Genomic DNA, 9620 nt, shown 5'->3' on the forward strand with positions numbered 1-9620 from the left:
AAAATGGAAGAATACAGGATCACTTAACTGATGGAGTGTGGCTTTATTTCAAGTGTAAATCTTGAGTTTGAGTCATTGACGATGTAGGTGCTAATACTTCAAATCATTTTCTGAACAACTAAGAATAAAACCAGTTTTCTAAATATTAAAGGAAAGAACTTGACATTCAGTACTATGTGTATTGCCCAAACTTCCATTCTGCAAAGTAGTGGTATGGGGTTGATGTGAACTTCTGTTTAGATATTTTGTTTCTAATAACTTGTTTCAGAATTTGAATCCCAGTTTGATGATTTTGTCAAATTCAGGTTTTATGCCTCCCTAAGGCCTGTGCTTGGAACTCACTGGGCACATCTTGAAAGGACACAACTGACTGTTGGATTACCAGAGGACTCTTCATCTTTGCATCATTTAAGAGGCTTTTAATTTCTTGGGCGTGATGTAGATTTTGGGGTTTTTACACTTTTTACTTCTAGGGCATTTGCACAATTTCTGTGCATTCCCTAACATACCTGGAGGCCTAGTCCTAGACACATTTTGGGGGCTTTCTTGCTTTTAGCTGGAGGATCACTTAATCCCTTAACTTGCGGAGAAGATGCTGCATTTCACTGAGCATTACTTCATCCCTTTTCAGAAAGGCCCAAGTGTATTTTCTGCAGCAAAGTTTCAGCCTTGTCCTGTAGGTTGACTAGTGGAGAGAGCTCAGTCTGCAATTTGAGCCCTTACAGAAGTGCATGCTAAAAATAAGTGCACCTGAAGTGGCTTTTTTTAGTAAATTAGGAACTTCTGCTTTGATCACTATTAAAAAACTCTCCTCAGCAAAGGATTATAATTCATGTTCCATTCCTGTCGCTTGCCATTCTCTGTATTTGTGTAGAAGGAGCTTTGTGCTGCCATTGACACCATTCCTTCAAGAGGAATGACTTTGCCCTATTTTCTGTTTTCCTTGTTCGTTCCTTTAATTGGTGTGACTCAGCTGCTCTGGCTGGGAGCAGTCCCTGCCTTGCTTTGCTTTCTGTACACACAGAAATCCAAGTGGTTCCTAGTAAAGTTCAAGGACAATGTTGGAAGGCACTTCAGTTTTTGTGCTTTCCTCCACAACTATGCTGTGCTGGGCTGTGTGAAGATTCCATTGAGAAAACCACAGTGTGAACAAAAAGGGGTTACCCTGATAGAGCACTAACCAGCTAAAAGCACATTTGAAAGATTCAAGAGGAGAAAGAAAACTGCAAATATAAATAAACACTGTTTGATGTAGTGGCAGCTGATTGATTAGTTCAGCTCAGCAAAGCTTCCTTTGCTTCACCCTGTGGGGATGCAGAGAAATGAGCATATTAGGGCTGGTACTTGTTTTGGAGTTCAATGTTGTTTCCTCTGTCACTACAGAGATTGGTGAATTCCATGAACTGCAAAATAGGAGTGGCTGGAAATCCCACACTGTAGTTCAGTGTTTAAGTTACACCCAGTTTTTAGTGTGGGGAGCTCATGTTGGGGTTTGTGTTGTCAGAAGGCAGTGGGGGATGAAATGACAATTTTCTGTCATCCACTCTTAAAAGCTTCTATTTTTTATTCTTCAGAACTTGGATAGAGCCAGGAGAATCCTGGTGGACACAGGGGAGGGTTTGGGGCTTCCATACTGCATTTTGCTTAAGTCACACTGAATGATGCCTTGTCAGACAGAAGTGAGCTCCCTGCCCTGGTGGAGGCCTGCCCAGCACTCAGGGGTCCTTAAGTCAAAAATTGAGACAAAATTACATTCCTATCCATGAAATCATTCAGGTACCTTTGTTTTTGAAAAGAAAAATAGAACAGTATATAGATTTGCCAGTTTCCCCTTCCATTTCCCCTCTTTCCTATACCTTTTTTCTGCCTCTTCCCACCCTGTGCTCACCCTTCTGCCCATGGCTCACTCTGTGTTGGTCCCTGGAGGTCAGGCCTGAGCTGCCTCTGTAGGTGGATGTTTCCCCAAGGGAAAACAAGGCATGTGGCTCTTACCTCGTGCCCATGTGGGATTGTTTCCAGCTGCTGACACTTCCCTACATGCTCAGCATCCTTGCTCCAAGTGCTTGGGAACTGTTACCTGGTTTGGGTCTCCTGATAATATCCTGGAAATATAACTTCATGGATGGAAGAGTGAAGACAGAGATTGGTTACCTCCTCCTTCCCAGTGTGAATTCTGCCTTGGGGAAAAGGTGCTGAGGGGACATTCTGCTGGTGAGAGCTGTGACATTCCACCTGCCTGTGCTGCAGTTTGGTTACTATCAAAAGTCATCTGGAAATAGAGTAAAAACTTGTGAGAGCTGCCAGTACCTGTCAATCCTTGTGCCATGGGGGGGAATTTTTGGTTTCATAGTAGTAAACAAACTCACAAAGTCATTTTCATAAAGTAATTGTGTGTCAAGGGCTTGGGACGAAGTCTGCTCTGACAATGTAAAAATTAAGCATGAATTTGACAGGTAAAGGATTTCCTCCTGTACAACACAAACCCAGCCCTGTTACACAAGCACTGGGTTTATTTTGGGCCTTTCTTCATAGTTCAATAAACACATTCCTCTGCTTTTCCCCTCTCACCCCTTTGTTTCCTTAGTAATTGCTCAGTTCCTGCTGTCAGAGGAGCTGTGACCTCAGGAGGGGCTGAAGGATAAATGCACTTGTTCATTCAGGAAAAATGGTCTGCAAGAAGAGGCAAGTGTTGAATTTCAAATTAAATCCTGCTCCAAACTCAGTGAGTTGAAGGTGTGACCTCCTAACGCACTTGTCACACACTCATCACTCGTTGCTGCTTGTTTTGTCTGGATGTGGAACACTCGTGGAAACTCGAGATGTGTTTTAGGGGTTGTTGGGTAGGTTAAAGCAAAGTTTTACATGAGAGAAATGGCTCTTCAGTGTTCCACGGGTTTTGCAACCATATGCGTGTTTTTTCTGAGTTTGGATTTTGGAGTAGAACATCTGCAAGCAATTTGTGAAGCCTTGCAGAAGGCATAGGGTGTCTTCTGTGTGCTACAGCAATGCTGACAGAGTATTGGTGCTCTGCGAGTTCCAGGAGAAGGCTGGAAACAGGTAAAGTGTGAAGTGAAAATCAGTCTGGACTGTGCAGAAATCTCAGTCCCCATGAACACACCAACAAAGCCCTGCAGAGTCAGCAGTTCATGAGTCAGCCTTCTGTGGTTTTACAAAAAGTTATTTCGGTGCTCTTAATTCATTTGGCTCTACTCCTTTTGGATGGGAATAAAGGCAGGCTGCTCTCTTGAGCAAGGGACCGGAGTGCTTTGGCATATAGACAGGAAAAAAAAGGCTGAAACAACACTTTTGGTTTCAAATTAAGCAGTGCTGCATGTTTCAGCCTTTTAAAACCTGTGCTGCGGCTTAAAAGCTCTGTTCTTTAAGATGGGTTGAACTACTGATCTCTTAATTACTCTCTGGTGAACTGAGCTGCTTTGGGATGGAAATGCTACTGGTTGCTGCTGGTGTGTGAAACATTAGTCGCTAATAGTTCCTGGGGCTGGTGATGGACGAGGAGCATGTGATTAGAGTTTGCATCCTGGAAAAAAATTTGCAGGAAAGTGATTCTGAAGGGAAAACTCCATTTTGCAGCTACTGGTATCAGTGCACAATAAACCTTTGTTACTTGGTTGTCTTGACTTCTGCATACACCTTCCTCATCAGATTTTCCCCAACCTCGTCTGGGTTTTTGTCGGTTAGGTTGGCGCTTTTTTTGTTGATTTTGGTGGGGTTTTTTTTGTTTGGGGATTTTTGTGTGTGTGTGTGTTTTCTGTTTGTTTGTTTTGGTCGTTGTTTGTTTTTATAAAAATTCATTAAATCTATAAGCTGTTTTCCGGATGATGCATTTAAAAACCAAAGTGCTGAACTGTCAGAGAGGAGTGCACTGTTTACATTGATAATTGCATGATCGATTGGGCTGAAAGGCTTTAGCCTGGTTCCCAACTGCCTTTATTTTTCTGCGGTTTGAAAACACCTCCCCACCCCCTGCCTGGCCGAAAACCTTGCTGTGAAAACCCTCCTTTGTCGTGGCATTGTGCAGTGACCGCTGCTCTCTTCTGCTTCCTTATTTCCTAAGGAAAAAGGGGGGGGGTCCTGGAGGAGCCCTGTCTGGGAGGATCTTGTGGTGGTTCATTCCACGCTTGACCCACTTTGCAGGCAGCTCTGCTCCTTTCCCACTGCTGTGTTTGTCCTCGGGGAAGAGGAACACAGCCTGATGCTGCTGGAGCAGGGACCAGTGCCCAGGGGAAGGGGTGCCACAGATTCCTGGCAGAGAGAGAGAGGCTGGTGATGGGTTCTCTGTTTGCCTGGTCATGAGTTTATCCATCTCAAAATGTTACTGGACTGTCCCTTTTTTCCCTCGTATCTCTTTTAAAATGCTTTGAATTAGCCTGACTTCTGAAACACAGTTTATTCCCATGGACTTTGAAACCTCAAAGCAACTGCTTCGTATGATCTGTGGCATCAGAGGCAGCCCAGAATCTGCTTTTTGGACTTTGAACAGCTCCAGGCTTGGAGACTTAGTGCCAGGCAGCCCTATAAAGCTAACCTAGTTCCCTTCCCTTCATGCTTATACCAAGGATATATCAAGGATATTCACAACTTCATGCGTTTCTGCTCAAAGTCGTTCTTAAGGCCAGCAAGTCTGCTCTTCCCATGGAGTTCCTGGGATGCAGCACAGCTCATCCCTCCCGTGCCTGGGAGCGAATCCCGGCGCCACCGCGTGGCACTGCCCCAGGACCTGCTCCTGGCCAGGCTGAGACACTCTCAGTTTGCCTGGAGGGGTTGACCTTCACCCTCAGCAGCTGGAGGATCCTTGCTTGGCTCCCCCGGGCCAGCCCAGGTGGTTTCAGAGGCTGCCAGGGCACAGCTGCTACAAAAATCGCTGTTTAAGCTTGTGGAGGTGGAGTGAGGATGAGGTTAGGAAGTAGATGCTGCAAATAGGCTTGAGGTAGGAGTTTCTATCCTTAGTCTTTCCCCCCCCCCCCATCTTTAGTTTTTCAAACTATCTTGGATCCCTGCAGTTACGTAAGGGGAATGCGAGTGGTGATAAGCTGATAAAGAAACATACCCAGCTGATCAAGAAACATACCCAGCTGGTGGCTAAATTAAGTTTTGGACAGGATTTGATTATTGGGTTTGGTCAGTCCATTGGTGTCTGCTCTTATGAGATCCCATCAGCAGTGCTGGGTCCAGCTCTGGTCTCCCCAACATCAGAAGGATGTGGACCTGCTGGAGTGAGTCCAGACAAGGCCATGGAGATGGTTGGAGAACTGGAGCACCTCTGCTGTGCAGAGGCTGAGAGACTCAGGGCTGTTCAGCCTGGAGAAGAGAAGGCTCTGGGGAGACCTTACAGCTCCTTCCAGTGCTGAAAGGGCAGGAGAGCTGGAGAGGGACTTTGGACAAGGGCCTGGAATGAGAGGACAAGGAGCATGGCTTCACACTGCCAGAGGGCAGGAATAGATGGGATATTGGGAAGAAATTCTTCCCTGTGAGGTGCTGAAGCACTGGCACAGGCTTCCCAGAGAAGCTCTGGCTGCTCCATCCCTGGGAGTGGTCCAGACTGGGTTGGATGGGGCTTGGAGCAAACTGGGCTGGTGGAAGTTGTCCCTGACTATAGCAGGGGCATTAGAACAAAGTGATCTTTAAGGTCCCTTTCAAACCAAACCAGTCTGTGATTCTGTGAACTGGACTCTCACAGGGCTCTGCCACCCACCATCTCACATTGCTGGGGTACAACTTGAATGAAAAGTGACACCTTCTCAAGGCTGCTTCTGTAATACAAGTTTTGATGGAGTGGAAATGCAATAATTAGCTTTTTATATAATTAGCTTTTTGTACTGAAAACAAGAATTTTCCTCTGCTGCTGCTGCTGCTGCATTGTTGCAAGACTGTTTTTAACAGCAGTGGCACAGGCCTTTGGGCTCAGCGATCTCTCTCTGCCATCTCTCTCACATGAATAATTCTGATGTTTTCTGGTTTTACACTGAATCAGTCAGTTCAATTCTTTTTAAACTTGTTGATGTGGCTGCTTGTTGTAAAAGAATTGTTCCTCATCTTTTGTGTTCCTGAGAAAAAAAGGAAAGGAGGATTTTTACAGCAAGTCTCATTCTCCCTGACACGTAGGTTAGGTTCTTGTTCAGATTCCATGCTCGTACCTGGCTCTCTCCCTGACTCCCTCTCTGGTTCAGGGAATCCAGGCTGAGTTCTGTGGGGTTTTCTGACTTGTCAATGGAGCAAAGCTGAGCTCTTTCAAGCCTGTTTGTCATTAGACTCTGACAATCCCATGTCACACTTGAATTGAAAAGCAATCACTGTGTTATCTCCATAGCCTCTAAATCACCACGGGCAGCAAGAACCTCTCAGTTTCTCCATCAAAGTGGAACATGAGATGTTCTGAGGAGTGGGGGCACAGGAAATCTTGCTTGAGAGGAACAACCAGACAGGGAATCCGAGGCTGTGGAGCAGATGTAGGGCTGTGTCCAGGAGGCCACAGCACATTGAAACCCCTTCCCCCTTCCCACAGGGCTGCTCAGCTGGCTGCGCCCGCAGCCCAGGGATGCTGTGAGTATGTAGGTCAGAGCTCTTCTGGATCTGATTAAGCGTTAAATCAAGCTCAGTTGCTCCAATCTTTTCAGGTATTTGCTTCAGTGTTAAGCTTCCCCCTCCCTCCTTTGTGTTTCAGTGGTAAAAGGCCCTTGGTTGTCATCCACCCGTGGCTGACACAGGGTGTGATTCTCTGTGCAGCTCAGGGGCAATGCTCAGCTCTGGGATTATTTGCATTGCAATCCTTACCTACAAGTGGAACAATTGAAACTGGGCCACCTGTTCTTGGAAAAATCTTGTTCTTTGCCTCTGAGCTTTAGCCAAGGAGGTCTCTTTTGTGCCGTCAGTGCTGACTTACTCACAGGACTTAGCTATCGGCGCCGCAGCAGCTGCTTCTCCACCTCAGATAACGGGAAGCATCTGGAGTGGCTGGGGAGGCTCTTTGTATGATATGTAGGGCACAGTGGGAGGTGCTGTCTGTGATTATGGCCTATCTATGACAGCCTTCTGCCTCTTTTTGGGGTGTAGGGTGTTTTTGTTGTTTTACCTTGCCCAGACTTCTAACTCAACAGCGAAATTCAAAGTCTACTGTGGATGCAATTTTTCTCCTTTGGAAAGCTGCATAGAGCTGTGCCAAGGATAAAGCTCATCGGTAGTAGAGTTTTGAATTAAATTCATCCACAGCTATAATTAAGCATGGAACTTAGCTTTCTGCCTGTTCCCAGATTCTATTAGATTCGTCTTGTGCTGAGAGCAAAGCCCATCCCCCTCTGCTGAGCCTGATTTGCAGCCTGGGAGCTTGTGCTCACTGGTCAGGAGCCAAATCAGAAACCTTGGTCTTTGGCAACATCAGGAAAGGGGATTTAGGATTTGCAGATGTTTTTCCACAGACCACCTTCTGTCATTGTCTGATCCTCTAAACCAAGGAGTTTTAATATAAATTAGAAAGGAACCAATTTAAGGACAATAAAGGGCAGTGTTGTCTTTAGTGCAGTGAATGTGTTTCTCAGCACTGGAGTAGGAGGTGGAGTGATCAAGGAAGAAAGAGGTCAATGTGATGATTGTACAGTCAAAGTCACATTAGATGTAGTTTGGAGGTTTCACGTTCTACATGTGATATATATAAAATAAAAATGCTAATCAGGTCCTATTAAATGGTGAACAAAGAGCTTATGTAGTTACCAATAGCAGGATCTTTGAGGAGCCTCTGGTAATGTCCAAGTCTGCTATATAAGCATCCCCTGGCACCTCTGGCTGCTTGCTCAGCTGGTAGGAGGAGAATTCCATGGGAGTACACAGTGATCTAGGCTGGAAGGGACTGTGGAAATGCTCCAGATCCACCTGCAAAGTCAGATCAGTTTGCTCAGAGTCATCTTCAAAGCCTGCTGTGACTAACAAGCTGCTCAGTATCCTAAAGCCCATGGAACAAGCTTTCCAAGTCAGGCAGCCATCTCCAACAGTTCTTTGGAATGTGTAGAGAAGCCTGTTTAAGTGATATGCCCTGATGCAGAGCAGGCTGGCTGTCACCTCAGCTCTGAGGTTCTGCCTGGCTGAGAATCTCTATTTGAGTCTTCCACCTCTCCAGAGAATCAGCCCCAACCAACAGGATATTTAGTACGAAATACTTCCCTAATTGTGCTGTCACTTGCTAAGTTACTTGGAGGGAAATGAAGGGAAATGAAGGGAAATGAAGGGACATGGAAGGAAGGAAGGAAGGAAGGAAGGAAGGAAGGAAGGAAGGAAGGAAGGAAGGAAGGAAGGAAGGCGCAGTACTTCATGGCGTGAAGGCTGACAGCTGGACTGAAGGCCTCACGAATGAGAACAACATTGACCTTGACGAGGTAAATCTGTATCTGTGAGACTAACAAGGAAAAAACATGTTTTGAGAAAGGACTATAAAAGGAGAATGATTAGCTTGTATCTGTGAGAACAATGAGGTAAACATCTTGTGAGAAATGAAGAAGATGTCGATAAGAGGAGAATGTTTTGGGATAGTTAGTAAGGGCACATATAAACAACTGTTAACCAATAAATTAAGCATTACCACATCACTGACCAGTGGGTAATTAACACGGTGTGTGCACAGTGTGTGAAAACAGTATAAAAGAAGCACTGTAGAGATGGTGGAGGAATTGAAGTTTTGCTGTGGTCACAGATCCTGTGCCTTGACCATCTCTCCATTCACAGCAACATCTGTAACATCATTGGCTTGGCTGCTGTCCTGGGCTGTGGACTCTGAACTAAGCAAACCAAACTTTTGAACTGAGAATTTCTGAATCTTGGGAATACTCTTCATCTTAGAAGACATTTTCCCACAAGTCTGACTGTCATTTGTTCACTAAGGAATGTGGTGCACAGCCTGGGACCCCATGGGGCCCCAAAGGAAGGGGAAGCTGTGACTATGCTGTACTTGTGCTGTGCAGTGTGATGCTGCTGCAGACACCAGTGTGCTGTGCATCTGCTTGGCACTGCAGTGCTGTGAAAACAGACTTTGGGTCTAAAACCATTTAATGGTAATTGAGATTGGAAGTGAAGTAAATTGTCCAAATCCAGGGTTGTCACTGTATAACTATCTTCCCTACTCGAAAGCCATTTTGCTACGGAGAACTGATGCAGAACTGGGCTCAGCAGCACAGCATGAAGTGAGCAGAGTGTAGTGCCCTAGACCTCATGGTGATATGGGTGGCTCACAAAATCCTTCAGATCTTTTATTTTCCTGAACACCCAACACCTGATGCTTTCCAGCACACACTCATCACCTTTCAGCCTGCCCAGGGCACAGCTCTCAGGGGCTGTGCTAACACAGCACAGCTCTGGCTGTGTCTGCCCAGCTGCTGCTCTGCTCTGCTCGGTGGCTCCTGGCTCAGCTGTTGTCTGGAGATGCTTTCACAAAACATTCCTGGCAGGATCCAGGGCAGATGTGAGCACTGCTTAGAGCTAAACCCATTTCTGGCTCCGTGAACTCTCCCTCACCTACTCCCACTTGAGCAGGGGACCCTGTTGTGGTAACAACTTGAAACTAGCCACTTTTCCAGTGCTGATTCCCAGCTAAACGTTTCCTGCTGCCCAAGGAGCCA

Source organism: Acanthisitta chloris, unplaced genomic scaffold (assembly GCF_000695815.1).
Source record: "Acanthisitta chloris isolate BGI_N310 unplaced genomic scaffold, ASM69581v1 scaffold8783, whole genome shotgun sequence".
Lineage (NCBI taxonomy): Eukaryota > Metazoa > Chordata > Aves > Passeriformes > Acanthisittidae > Acanthisitta > Acanthisitta chloris.